We start from the raw sequence: 14,498 nt of genomic DNA on the forward strand, positions 1-14,498 counted from the left end.
CAGCATAAAAAGAAAGCTGGCCGGCTATGTGAACGCCCATCCGCTCGGACTATCACGCAATGACGTCAGCACGTCTCCTGCTCCCGACGCGCGCTTCATCACACAAATGACGTTGTCTGGTATGGATTTTGGGAGGGACCCTATGCCAATTATTTTTAAATTTTGGCGGGAAGTTTTCCTTAAAAGCCAATGCCAGACCCAAAGGACCTGGTATGGATTTGGGGGGGGGGGGGCACACACGGTTTCTATTTTTTTTAATTTTGGCCTGGAGTTCCCCTTAAAAATCTATACCAGACCCAAAGGTCCTGATATGTATTTTTTTTGGGGGGGAGGGGGCTGGCATTTTTTTCTTTAATTCTGTCATAGGTTTCCCCTTAACCACTTCAATGCTCTGTATCATATACTCTGCACTAACTGTACTGTGTATATAGTTTACACTGAATGCACTGTATATATACAGTATCTCACAAAAGTGAGTACACACCTCACATTTTTGTAAATATTTTATTATATTTTTGTGACAACACTGAGGAAATTACACTTTGCTGAAATGTAAAGTAGTGAGCTTGTATAACAGTTTAAATTTGCTTTCCCCTCAAAATAACTCAACACACAGCCATTCAGTGGCAGTGTGTCCATTAAGGGCGCGTTGGCACCACCCCCTCTCTCCAGCCACCCCCTCTGTGTACTATGGATAGATTAATGGATTGCATGAATCTATCCATGGCCGCTGTAGCCACTCCCTATTCAGATGCCTGAATTACATCGGCGGGGGGGGGGGGGGGGGGCTTTGTGCTCACAGAGCACCCAGGTGTGTTTGCAAAGCAAATTAATATTTGCTCTGCTAACACAGAACCACCTCTTAGCCAATCAGGAGGCACAGATGTAATACAGGGGCACCTGATTGGCTGAAGGCAGAGGCAATCCCTTTGGCCGCCTAGCAAAACAGGAAGAAGACATGCACGGAGGACACAACATCTATCGTCGGGCTACCTGTCCCACAGCTCGCCACCTAACCTGCTGCCTGACCCACCACCACAATGCGGTAAGTGCCAGGCAGACAGGGGGTGGGCGGCGAATCACAGTTGCTGCATATGATGGGCACAAAGGCTGCATTTGCAGGGCACAGTGGCTGCATATGATGGACACAAAGGATGCATCTGTGGGGCACAGTAGCTGAATTTGATGAGCACAGAGGCTGCATATGATGAGCACAGTTTGCTGCATTTGCTGGGCACAGAGTCTGCATATGATGGGCACAATTGGCTGTATTTGCTGGGCACAGAGTCTGCATATGATGGTATCGGTATCCGCGAGTACTTGATCGAAAGTATCCTTCAGTACTCATGCTCACTGATAAAAAAAGGGTATTGGTGCAACCCTTATTTATCATCACTCACATATATATAATAACAACAACACAACTTACTGATCACGCTAACTTACCGTGAGCTGTGGATATGTTAATAATCTTTATCAGGGGTTCCCTGGACCTGAAATCGATTCATTTATGAAGAGGTGAGTCAGATAATTCACTAACTTTTAATTTTTCTACAAAAAAAATAAAGATTTTTCCCTAAATGAAACAAGTTTGGCTCTTTTTCTGTCCAATATATGGAATGTGATCGAATTTAATGAATATTATTTTGTTGCACAACAAACCTATGATTTGTATTTTTGTTCGATGAAGGCTCTGCCTTATATTCTTTATGTATACAATCCAACTAGATTAAAGGACCATAAAATATGTAGCTGACACCAAACTTCCAAACAAAGTAACAGATGAAAGCCTTGGCATTAACATATGGTAGGAAATTGCTGATATTGCTATTTCCCAATCTTAGGATCTTCCTTGTCATGTATAATGACAATTAACTCTGGGCTGAATAACTGTGCCTGGAATCCACCAACATATTTATACTTATTAACATATAATTACCCAGAATCCCCCTGCTTTCCACTTTGATCATGGATGCGGGATGTGACAGTGAAGTGAGCGAGTATTAGAAAAATACATTTAGATATTTTTTATTAGTATATTTCTCTATTTCACTTGAATATATTTTACTTCAAGTAGGTACTTATGTCACTTTAGTAGTCCCACAATGACTTGATCAAACTACAGAATAATCTAATCATGTGCTGTAAACAGTGTAATATTAAAGATTCATTAGTCAGCTCAGTGGAGTCACGACAGTTCCAAATAGTTAATCTAGGAATGTCTTTAGTTTTGAAAGGTTAAAAAAAAATTAACATGAGATACAGTATTGTTAGCTTGGCATGAGTTATTTTGAAAATAATGAGCTCTTCCTTAAAGCCAAACTACAGACAAAAGAGTTTTTGTAAAGATACAGATTTTGCCCATTCTACCTACCGTTACTCATCTTTCAAGTTTTCCCCCCCTCTGCTCCCTTTCTCTGTCAGAATCTTAACCTTAAAGTGATTGTAAAGTCTGTTTTTTAAAAAAAAAACAGACAACAAACATTTTATACTTACCTGCTTTGTGCAGTGGTTTTGCACAGAGCAGCCCAGATCCTCCTTTTCTTGGGTCCCTCTTTACTGCTCCTGGCCCCTTCCTCCTGTTGAGTGACCCCACAGAAAGCAGGTTGCTATAGGGGCATCTGAGCCGAGCTGCAGCTCTGTGTGTCCATTTAGACACAGAGCTGCCATTCGGCTCCCACCCCCTCTCTCTCCTGATTTGCTAACTGACTTTGATTGGCAGCCGCGGGAGCCAATGGGGCCGCTGCTGTGTCTCAGCCAATCAGGAGGGAGAGTTCCAGATGGCTGAGAGACTAGTGGACATCGCTGGACAGAGATGGAGCTCAGGTAAGTATTAGGAGGGCTGAGGGGGGCTGCTACACACAGAAGTTTTTTTTTTATCTTATTGCATATAAAGTATTAAGATAAAAAGATCTGCTGCCTTTACAACTCCTTTAAGGCTGGGTTCATGCTGTTGTGCTGCTTCCATGATTGTAAATTAACAGTTATACAAATGTGTGTGCTGCAGTGTGATTTGATCTTAAAGTGATTGTAAAGGTAAAAAATAAAAATAAATAACAAACAGGTCTATACTTACCTGCTCTGTGCAAAGCCAGCGAGACCCAGAGCTGAGGGGAGAGAAGAGCTGCAGATTTTCACAAAGCTGGATTGTATGAGGGCTCAGGTAAATAGGGGGTGAGATGGGATGCTAACACCTTAACATTTTTTACATTAAGGCAAGAAATGCATTAAGATAAAAAATGTTAAGGCTTTACAACCACTTTAACCACTTGCCCACTGGGCACTTAAACCCCCTTCCTAACAAGGCCAATTTTCAGCTTTCAGTGCTCTCACATTTTAAATGACAATTACTCAGTCATGCAACACTGTACCTATATGAACTTGTTGTCCTCGTTTTCACACAAATAGAGCTTTCTTTTGGTGGTATTTAATCACCACAAGTTTTTAAATTTTTTGTGCTATAAATGAAAAAAAACTAAAAGTTTGTAAAAAAAAATGCATTTTTCTTTGTTTCTGTTATAATATATTGCAAATTAGTAATTTTGGCTAAAAGTTATACTGCTACATATCTTTGGTAAAAAAAATAACCCAAATAAGTGTATATTATTTTTTCTTTGTGAAGGTTATAGAGTTTACAAGCCATGGTAGCAATCATTGAAAATTTATCACACTTTATAACACCTGATGTACTGACGGCCTATCTAAATTCTTGGGACACTAACAAGCCAGGAAAGTACAGATACCCACCAAATGAGCCCTTTTTGGAAAGTAGACATTCCACTCTTTGCAGGGATAAGAAACAGAGAGATTTTTCCCTCTGATTGTCAACATGGGGTTCTGGGTTGTGATTGGACACAGGGGGCTAGCAGGTCCTGGCCATAAATCATTGGCCAGGACCTGCTGACAAGTTCCCACTGTGTACAATCACAGCAGAAGTCGGTGGGCGGGGGCACACTTGCGTGCCATGTACTTGGAAGAGGCCAGCAATGTACAAGTCAGAAGTCACAAGAAGTGACGAATGCGCGTATGAGTGTAACAAAGAGTCCACTAAGAGGTACCGGAGGTGACATCGGCGAACGCCCTGTTTTTATATGCCTGTTTTTTATCACAACAATGTGAGTACCTAGTGTATTATTTTGTTTGAATAAACTCTTTTTTAAAACGATAATACACTATTGGCACTTTTATCTCCCTCGGTGCGAGTCACTGTCACTGTTTGGACGTGACTACCGAGAGGGATCTACCTTTCCAACTACAGCCCATTTGGATGATACTGTATGTGGATATGACCAGAAAAGTGTACCTGGGTTTTTATGCTGTTACCTTACAGCAGTAAGGTAAGGGGACATCCTCACTTACTCTGAAGAAAACACCGGAAATCAACATTTTTCCACGTCACTTTGGCATCTACACCAGCACTTTTACTTTGGATTTTTCCTGTTGTTATGTTTACAGTTATCTGCTGCATGGACATTTAATCTAGTCTATTACAGTCACCGTTGTGTGTTGTGCTTTGCACGTTGTACACCCTATTGTGTATCAGTACATTTGTTACTATTTTATTCCACTTTATGACACTTGCACTTTGTACTACCTCACATTTTGGCAGCTAGCCTTGGCTGCACTGTAGCATGTTTATTTTGATGATATTCACTTGTTAGGATATACCAGTATTATTCTTTATTATTGTTATTTATGATTACTAGTCAGATTACATTTTTCCATATATAAGGATTTGCCATACTTCCTCTGCACGTTACCCCATTCCTTTATTCTTTATTTGTTTCTGGTTTGATACACCATCCAGTGCAGCAGCTGTACCCCTTTCTCTTTCCCCCTTCCCCCACTCTCGTGGTAAGCGCGGTAATATTCACCCCATCACAATGTACAGGTACGTCGCTGTGCATTGTACATTGCAAGTGGTTAAGCCTTATGCCGCGTACACACCATCACTTTATGTGATGAAAAAAAATGACGTTTTTAAAAACGTCACTTTAATTGACTGTGTGTGGGGGAAAACGTAGTTTTATGTCTTGTAAAAAACAACCAAAAAAAATTGAAGCATGCTTCAATTTTATGTGTCGTTTTTCAAAAGTGCACTTTTTACTTCACAGAAATTGACCGTGTGTAGCAAAAAACTTCGTTTTCTAAGACGTTTTTTCATCCACGCATGCCCAGAAGCTACTTATGAAGCAAGCTTCAATGGTAAAACGTGGTGGAACGTAACCTCACTTTGCTAGATCATTGTGAGAAAACGATGGTGTGTAGGCAACTTCGTCTTTGAAAATTGAAGTTTCAAAAACGTAATTTTTTACTTCACAGAAAGTGTCGTTTTTTTTCATCACATAAAGTGATGGTGTGTATGCGGCATTACTTGCACGTAGCTTACAAAGCTTCTTCCAGCAAGATGCTGTATACTAGTTGCTGTATTTTCTGAGCCAGGTGTATGTATGATTATGCTATTACAGAAGCATCAGAGGCAGTGTTTGAGGTTAGGCCATTAAAAGACAGAAGCTAGAAGACTGCAGGTGATGGTGATATTTTATAAGTAAGCCTGTACAGTTATAATAATCTAAGACAGAATATTAAGATTCTTGTGTAAGCCCAGCCGCGCCCAGCTCTCTTTAAATTTGTCATGAAAAGATTGTGATATGCCGAAGAAGGGAATTTTGACATTTAAGACTGTGACACTATTAAAATCTATGGCGTCAGCCAAGTAGACTATGTAAGAGAATGATCATGACTTTTAACAGGGTGATATTATTAAAGTCTACGGGGGCAACTGATGTGTATAACAAGGTAATTCTGACATTTAAGATAGCGACATTACTGCTACGTTCCTAAAATCTACAGAGCTTTAAAAGGATGACGCTGTTGAAATGTATTGGAGGCATTCAGGTTAAGTATAATATTTTTGCTGTTTCATTACTGGCCGGTATCATCAAAAGTTAATGAGGACTCAGCTGCCTCGAAAAATGATAAAGCTGATCTTTTTTTTTTAACATCAAATGCAACTTTTAAGTTTTAGGTGAAATTTTCAATAATGTTCATGGGCTTAGTTTAAAGCTGAACTCCAAACTTACTGCATTAGAATCTGAAGCAAGTCAGAGAGAGCCCACTTCATTTCCTGGCTGAAGGATATCCAGCGCCGTTTAGCTCTTACCTCCTAGCCTTACTGACCCTGGTCCATCTCTTTCATTCATTGGATTATAGTTCTTTCAATTACGGAGGCTCTGCATCACTTGTGGGTGTTATCAAGGTCAGTTTATATGAAAATACAGTCTGCCTAGGAAAGCATATTCCTCCAGACTGACATCAACCCATCAAGGCATTGTGATATTTGCATACCTCCTCCGAATAGATATCCCACTTCTTGCATCAGGACTGGAGGCTTTTAGAAGGAGTACTGAGGCAGGGTGCTGTGATGTTTTCAGGAAGCTAATTTATGACAAACGTGTTACTGGCAAATCTGTATAGAAGATGTAATAGTGGAATAAAAATATTTAAAAAAAACAATTTACCCTAATCTGAATTTATTGTGGATAGATTTCATAGAGCTCTTTAAAGAGGAGTTCCACCCAAAAATGGAAGTGTGTGTGTGTGGCGGCAATCAGATGAGGAGTACAAAGACAAATGTGTCTTGCCTACAGTCAAGCGTGATGGTGGGAGTGTCATGGTCTGGGGCTGCGTGAGTTCTGCCGGCACTGGGGAGCTACAGTTCATTGAGGGAACCATGAATGCCAACATGTACTGTGACATACTAAAGCAGAGCATGACCCCCTTCCTGGAGACTGGGCTGCAGAGCAGTATTCCAACATTATAACGACCCCAAACAACACCTGCAAGACGACAACTGCCTTGCTAAAGAAGCTGAGGGTAAAGGTGATGGACCAGCCAAGCATGTTTCCAGTCCTAAACCCTATTGAGCATCTGTGGGGCACAGAGGCGTATCTAGTGAAAATGGTGCCTATGGCAAGCACTGAAACTGCGCCCCTGTCAAAACATTTGAAACCCATCTTTCAGATAATACTGTCAGTATATACAGGTATATAGAGAGAACAGTAGGTTAGTTGTTGGGACTTGCCTCTCTTGGTTTGAATCTGGGCCAGGAATCTATCTGCATGTAGTTTGCATGTTCTCTTGGTGTGGGCACACGCCAAAGCCATGTTGGTAGGTGATGGTCCCCTGTCTGTATGAAGTGGCAATGTACATGGATGATCACATTCTGCATGACACCCCCCTCATGCCTGAAAAATGATCCAAAATGAGCGCTGGCCCAAAATCTGGCAAGAGCTGGACAGGACTGAATTTGAAGTATACCTAGATATGTGTAGGGTCCTCTATGCTTGTAGGGTCAGTGTAGAATATGATTAGCCATGTACATTGCCAGTCTGTACACAGGGTACAATTCACCTACTTGCATGTGTTTGGAGTGAAAGAGGAACCCCACTGGGAGAACATGCTAACTCCATGTAGCTAGTGTCCTGGGCAGGAGTGGAGTCCAGTGTATATATATATATATATATATATATATATATATAAAATGGGGTAGACATTGGTGGGGTACCTGCTTCTCCATGCCTCCGCTGCCCACTATATGTGGATGGGATCCTCTCGCAGCTGGCACCCTCCAGCATGTAGAGCCGGAGAGTCGGGCGCTCTGCTCTCTCTCGTAGCAGAACATTCTGGAAGAGGGAGAACCACTTGTCGTGCCACCTGTTGGTCTTGGCCGCCTTCTTGCTGAGTTTCTCCCTCTTGGTGCCCTCCTTGTGGGCAAGGAGAGCCAGGTACAGAGCGTGACCCTTGTCACAGCCCACACTCTTCTGCATGATACCCAAGGAATGGTACGATCAGCGCCATTCGTTCCCATGCACAAGTGGCCCCTGGCTGCAGGTGTATGGCCCCTGAGTCTCCTGCTGCTGCGCTGTCACTCTGTCTTCTGCGCAACAGTGGTGTCTCTAGCTTTCATATTAAGGGGGGCACATGGGGGGACAGGAACAAAAGTAGGGGGGCCCAACTATAATATATATATATATATACACACACACACACACAATGCCTTGAAAAAGTATTCATACCCCTTGACATTTTCCACATTTTGTCATGTTACAACCAAAAATGTGAATGTATTTTATGTGATAGACCAACACAAAGTGCCAGGTTAGGTGATATACAGTAGTGCCAGGTTAGGGTGGTATAGTGTCAGGTTAGGGTGTATAGTGCCAGGTTAGGGGGTGTAATGCCAGGTTAGGTGGTATAGTGCCAGGTTAGGGGTGGTAGTGCCAGGTTAGGGGTGGTAGTGCCAGGTTAGGGTGGTAGTGCCAGGTTAGTGTATAATGCCAGGTTAGGTGGTATAATGGCAGAGTAAATACATGAATAGATAAGAGAATGCTGGTTCTGTTCCCCTCTTCCTCTATCACCTGCACTAAAAGTCTAAATTACTGTAACACATGGCTGTCTCTGCTGCTACAGAACCTCCTTCTCCCCCCTCCCTGAAGTAAACATAAGGAAAGACAAAAAACTCACATGGGTGCTGACAAGCTGAGGACTGACTATGGCTTCTTCTTCCTGGAACTGAACTCAAAATGTGGTGGGTGGGAGGGGAAGAGGGAGGGGGTGCAACATGGGCAAAGTATTATTGGCTAACAGTGAGATGAGATGCAAATATCTCCCCCCCTCCCTCTGATGGTCGGCAGCTCTGAAATCTTATTGCTGTGCTGTGAGCCCTTCTGCACACAGTACAGGTTGGAGATGTTTTGCTGGAGCTGGCTCTGTCTTTTGTCATTATGACAAGCAGGAGCCCCCAACACTGAGGAATGATGATCAGCAATTATAGAGAGATTCTCTGTGTTTCTATCCCTCCATCAACTTGAGAGCTTACAGGAGGGAGGAAGGTAGACACACACAGAGAATCACTCATTTTAATTTGGGGGGGGGGCACAGATGTGCAACAACTCCGCTCTTCCTCTGACATACAGCAATTTAATCCCGCCGCCCACCTGTAAACACTGCAAGGCCGCAGACCGAGTAGTGAGCGCCCACCCTGCAGGAAGAACATTGGGGTGTGCCGAAGGGGGAAGTCACATGATCCACACACTAAAAACACTTTCACAGACCTTCCCGGGAGAGGAGTGCACCAACTGTGTGTTCTGCTTGGAGTCATCTGAGCAGTGTGTAAACTGCCAGCTACTCACCAGCGCCCCCTTCATGTGGCGCCCATGGCACTAGCCATGTCTGCCATACCGTGGATACGCCACTGGTGGGGCATCCTTAAATGGAAGGTGGAGGAACGCAAGGTCTCTAACATCCACCAGCTCCATGATGTTCTCATGGAGGAGTGGAAGAGGACTCCAGTGGCAAACTGTGAAGCTCTGGTGAACGCCATGCCCAAGAGGGTTAAGGCAGTGCTGGCCACACACAATATTGACACTTTGGGCCCAATTTGGACATTTTCACTGAGGGATGTACTGACTTTTGTTGCCAGTGGTTTAGACATTAATGGGTAAGTTATTTTGAGGGGACAACAAATTTACACTGTTATACAAGCTGTACACTCACTACTTTACATTGTAGCAAAGTGTCATTTCTTCAGTGTTGTCACTTTAACCACTTTCCATCCCAGCCATTGTAGAATGACGGCTACAAGGTGGCTCTACAATGTCAGGAGGTTGTGACATCCTTGGCTTCTTCCGGCCGGGGGGCGCGCGTGCCCACCGGCGGCGCGTGCCCGATGCATCACTCCGGTGCAGATACGCGTGCCTGGCGGCCATGATGTCCACCAGGTACCCGCGATCGGCAGTTACAGAGCCAAGGACGTGGATCTCTGTGTGTAAACACAGAGATCTACGTCTTGTCAGGGAGAGGAGACCGATGGTGTGTCCCTTGTACATATGGACAACCAATTACTACTCTGCCTCGCTGTTTTTAATGAAAATATGAAAGTGCGTAAAACTTAATGAAGACCCTCAGGAATTGTGCACACTCTTCTTCTTTTGATCTTCTGGGTTGGATACTCCTCAGTGGTTCATATGATGATATCAGATCGGCTTTCTACATCGAAACAAGTATGTCGGTGAATGAATGACTTCCTCTTGAGCAGCAGTCACTCACAATCCCATCAAAATTGTAGAAAATAAAAAGGTTAGCTTATATAAGGGGAAAGAATACATTTCCTCCCCAAATATAGGGATTTTTACGTGAGATGTGTTGCTCTTAGTATCGAAGGTAGGCGCACAAAACACAAGGTTTTTAGATATCAAAAATAATTTAATTATATAAATATAAAGTTTCACATTTCATAAAATAAATTAGCAAAGTGAAATATACATGATCACGACCAATTTTACATGATTTATACAAAAAGGAAATCAAGATTATGATTAGAAGAAAAGCAGATGCGATATTGCCAACTAGTTTCGCACTAGATGTGCTTCATCAGGGCTTGCATGATACTTCTGTTCCTTAATTACATGTAGTGGTCTGTGTATGACACAAAGGTTCATTATTAATTCAGGTAGGGTCAATGTAGTATCTTTAAACTTTGTAAATAAGTGTTCAACACATATACAATTAATAAAATAAGAATAAGAGAATATAGTGCGCTTACCAATTATGTTTAAAGAGCTCAAAGAACCTGGCAGAACCAAGAGGAGCTGCCAAGAAAAATAGCGAAGGCGAACCTGATGCGGACAGGAGATATTGGATGCTGCACTTTCAATCAGCGGAGGCCAGATCCACTTGATTTTAGCAGGTGCGGACAATGAGATGTAAAGAGGGGGTTCACCACAGTTAAGGAGGAAGAGATACAGGTAAGAATACGTTGTATCTATTTCTCTCCTAAGAAAGAAGGCACAGGATTAAAATTGAAGATAAAGAAAAATAATATTGATTGAGAAAATTAATGAAAAAATTATAATAATATGACAGATTAAGGATGTATCCATATATATTTTTATAGACATTTTTTTAGATAAAACAGATATCTTATATTCAAATGAACATAGACAGAATAAATATCCATGCATTAAATGAATATGGATGAAGTCTAAAGAATATGTATAAATCTAGAGAGTATTACCTCAATAGTAGTGAAGTTTGGATATAAGCTCAATACTGCTAGTAGAGTCCAGCAGAGTTCACACTGGATTCACGGTAAGCTCTACAAGTAAATAAAGCACAGAATGTGCATGCATATAGGTATATAGATGAATTCAATATAATATGAAAAACATGAATTCAGTAAAGATGACTATTGCGACGCAACATAGTAACCGTCTATTAGAGAAGAATATAATTGAAAAAGAGAAAGAGAATTTACCTTAGATGGTTAATGACATGAAGTATCTAGTAAAATATGCTGATGTCCTAGGGGGATATAATATCCCAGTAGTATTATAACCAAAGACAATGCTGTAGAATAGTCCAAGGGCAGTTATATATGTTGTTTATACTGCGATTCTATAAATAGAATAATAGATAGGTTAAGCTCGTGCATATGGCAAGGAAAACCTGCATAGAGCACTAGATCTTAAGAAGATAGACTGGAAGGTAATTACCTTATTTATGTCTTAACACCGCGAGGCTAAGTAAGGCAGCGTTGCATGTGTGGCGTGATATCCTCCCTCAAGCCGTCCAAGTCGGCGTCTGACACACACTGTGTCAGCGCTGACCTTAAGCGCAACATCTCCACCGGAAGTGAAGAGAGTCAAGCATGACCCCTGGCGTCATATCCGGTCCACGTGTCCCAAGACACTTGCGCGCGCATCCCCTGCGCTCCAGCGTGATGATGTAAGCTGGAGCGCATAGGAAGGAGACATGTATTAACAGTCTCAGACCGGCCAGAGACGAAATAGTGGCCGGATATGCGCGCGCGTCCCATCAGATGTTGATAATAGGGACGGGAGGCATTGAGGAGAGCACGCCCCCTGTGTTGGGACCTGTGATTGGCCACACCAAGGCTGTGCAGGATCCGACCTCCCTCCGCATCAGGAATCCCTCCCCATGTTAAATGGAATGGTTCAGAGCTCAGAAAACGCAAAAAGAAAATTTTAATAAACACTAATAATAAGTTATGCGTATAACTTATTATTAGTGTTTATTAAAATTTTCTTTTTGCGTTTTCTGAGCTCTGAACCATTCCATTTAACATGGGGAGGGATTCCTGATGCGGAGGGAGGTCGGATCCTGCACAGCCTTGGTGTGGCCAATCACAGGTCCCAACACAGGGGGCGTGCTCTCCTCAATGCCTCCCGTCCCTATTATCAACATCTGATGGGACGCGCGCGCATATCCGGCCACTATTTCGTCTCTGGCCGGTCTGAGACTGTTAATACATGTCTCCTTCCTATGCGCTCCAGCTTACATCATCACGCTGGAGCGCAGGGGATGCGCGCGCAAGTGTCTTGGGACACGTGGACCGGATATGACGCCAGGGGTCATGCTTGACTCTCTTCACTTCCGGTGGAGATGTTGCGCTTAAGGTCAGCGCTGACACAGTGTGTGTCAGACGCCGACTTGGACGGCTTGAGGGAGGATATCACGCCACACATGCAACGCTGCCTTACTTAGCCTCGCGGTGTTAAGACATAAATAAGGTAATTACCTTCCAGTCTATCTTCTTAAGATCTAGTGCTCTATGCAGGTTTTCCTTGCCATATGCACGAGCTTAACCTATCTATTATTCTATTTATAGAATCGCAGTATAAACAACATATATAACTGCCCTTGGACTATTCTACAGCATTGTCTTTGGTTATAATACTACTGGGATATTATATCCCCCTAGGACATCAGCATATTTTACTAGATACTTCATGTCATTAACCATCTAAGGTAAATTCTCTTTCTCTTTTTCAATTATATTCTTCTCTAATAGACGGTTACTATGTTGCGTCGCAATAGTCATCTTTACTGAATTCATGTTTTTCATATTATATTGAATTCATCTATATACCTATATGCATGCACATTCTGTGCTTTATTTACTTGTAGAGCTTACCGTGAATCCAGTGTGAACTCTGCTGGACTCTACTAGCAGTATTGAGCTTATATCCAAACTTCACTACTATTGAGGTAATACTCTCTAGATTTATACATATTCTTTAGACTTCATCCATATTCATTTAATGCATGGATATTTATTCTGTCTATGTTCATTTGAATATAAGATATCTGTTTTATCTAAAAAAATGTCTATAAAAATATATATGGATACATCCTTAATCTGTCATATTATTATAATTTTTTCATTAATTTTCTCAATCAATATTATTTTTCTTTATCTTCAATTTTAATCCTGTGCCTTCTTTCTTAGGAGAGAAATAGATACAACGTATTCTTACCTGTATCTCTTCCTCCTTAACTGTGGTGAACCCCCTCTTTACATCTCATTGTCCGCACCTGCTAAAATCAAGTGGATCTGGCCTCCGCTGATTGAAAGTGCAGCATCCAATATCTCCTGTCCGCATCAGGTTCGCCTTCGCTATTTTTCTTGGCAGCTCCTCTTGGTTCTGCCAGGTTCTTTGAGCTCTTTAAACATAATTGGTAAGCGCACTATATTCTCTTATTCTTATTTTATTAATTGTATATGTGTTGAACACTTATTTACAAAGTTTAAAGATACTACATTGACCCTACCTGAATTAATAATGAACCTTTGTGTCATACACAGACCACTACATGTAATTAAGGAACAGAAGTATCATGCAAGCCCTGATGAAGCACATCTAGTGCGAAACTAGTTGGCAATATCGCATCTGCTTTTCTTCTAATCATAATCTTGATTTCCTTTTTGTATAAATCATGTAAAATTGGTCGTGATCATGTATATTTCACTTTGCTAATTTATTTTATGAAATGTGAAACTTTATATTTATATAATTAAATTATTTTTGATATCTAAAAACCTTGTGTTTTGTGCGCCTACCTTCGATACTAAGAGCAACACATCTCACGTAAAAATCCCTATATTTGGGGAGGAAATGTATTCTTTCCCCTTATATAAGCTAACCTTTTTATTTTCTACGGCTTTCTACATCATTGAGTGGTGGAGACAAGTTTTTGAGGCCTTGCACTCATATGATGTCCTCAGTCATCTGTTGGGTTTAATAACACTGGACTTAATTCAACCTGGAAGACTAAGGACATCAAGTATTGGAAAATAATTACAGCAGGGGACTGCACTGGCGTGGATAGAAATATTGTAGTTGAGGCTGCTTTTTGTTTACTACCTACATCTTGGGACACCATTTAAAGTGTGTGGGGTTTGGCTTAGACGTATAACATATTATTATTATTATTATTATTATTATATTATTGGTAGGAGTGACCAGCACCTTTTCAACTTTGAAAACCTTGTGTAAAAACATTTAGAGAGACATTTTTAATGCCCTTGGTGTGCTCTACAACGAGATTCCTATTTCTTATTTGTTTTTCACATATTAGAAAATGAATGCCAAGTTGTAATTAGTTGCCATTGGCATTTTTACTGTATTTCTCTT

General features: G+C 41.5%; 2 long non-coding RNA genes across 4 annotated transcripts; one reads left to right on the forward strand and one right to left on the reverse strand.

Moving 5' to 3' along the window:
• Positions 1 to 10,413: 10,413 nt before the first annotated feature.
• Positions 10,414 to 11,731, reverse strand: LOC120932518. Of its 2 annotated transcripts, XR_005748010.1 has the most exons (4): positions 11,556 to 11,731; positions 11,318 to 11,457; positions 11,078 to 11,158; positions 10,414 to 10,836 (listed from the first exon to the last, which is right to left on the reverse strand). It is a non-coding gene; the product is annotated as an uncharacterized LOC120932518 (long non-coding RNA). The 2 variants fall into 2 exon arrangements; XR_005748009.1 differs by lacking the exon at positions 11,556 to 11,731 and having other exon boundaries at positions 11,318 to 11,541.
• Positions 11,732 to 12,417: 686 nt separating this feature from the next.
• On the forward strand, positions 12,418 to 13,730 carry LOC120932519. Of its 2 annotated transcripts, XR_005748012.1 has the most exons (4): positions 12,418 to 12,593; positions 12,692 to 12,831; positions 12,991 to 13,071; positions 13,313 to 13,730. It is a non-coding gene; the product is annotated as an uncharacterized LOC120932519 (long non-coding RNA). The 2 variants fall into 2 exon arrangements; XR_005748011.1 differs by lacking the exon at positions 12,418 to 12,593 and having other exon boundaries at positions 12,608 to 12,831.
• Positions 13,731 to 14,498: the final 768 nt, after the last annotated feature.

This window comes from Rana temporaria, chromosome 3 (genome assembly GCF_905171775.1).
Source record: "Rana temporaria chromosome 3, aRanTem1.1, whole genome shotgun sequence".
Taxonomy (NCBI): Eukaryota; Metazoa; Chordata; class Amphibia; order Anura; family Ranidae; genus Rana; species Rana temporaria.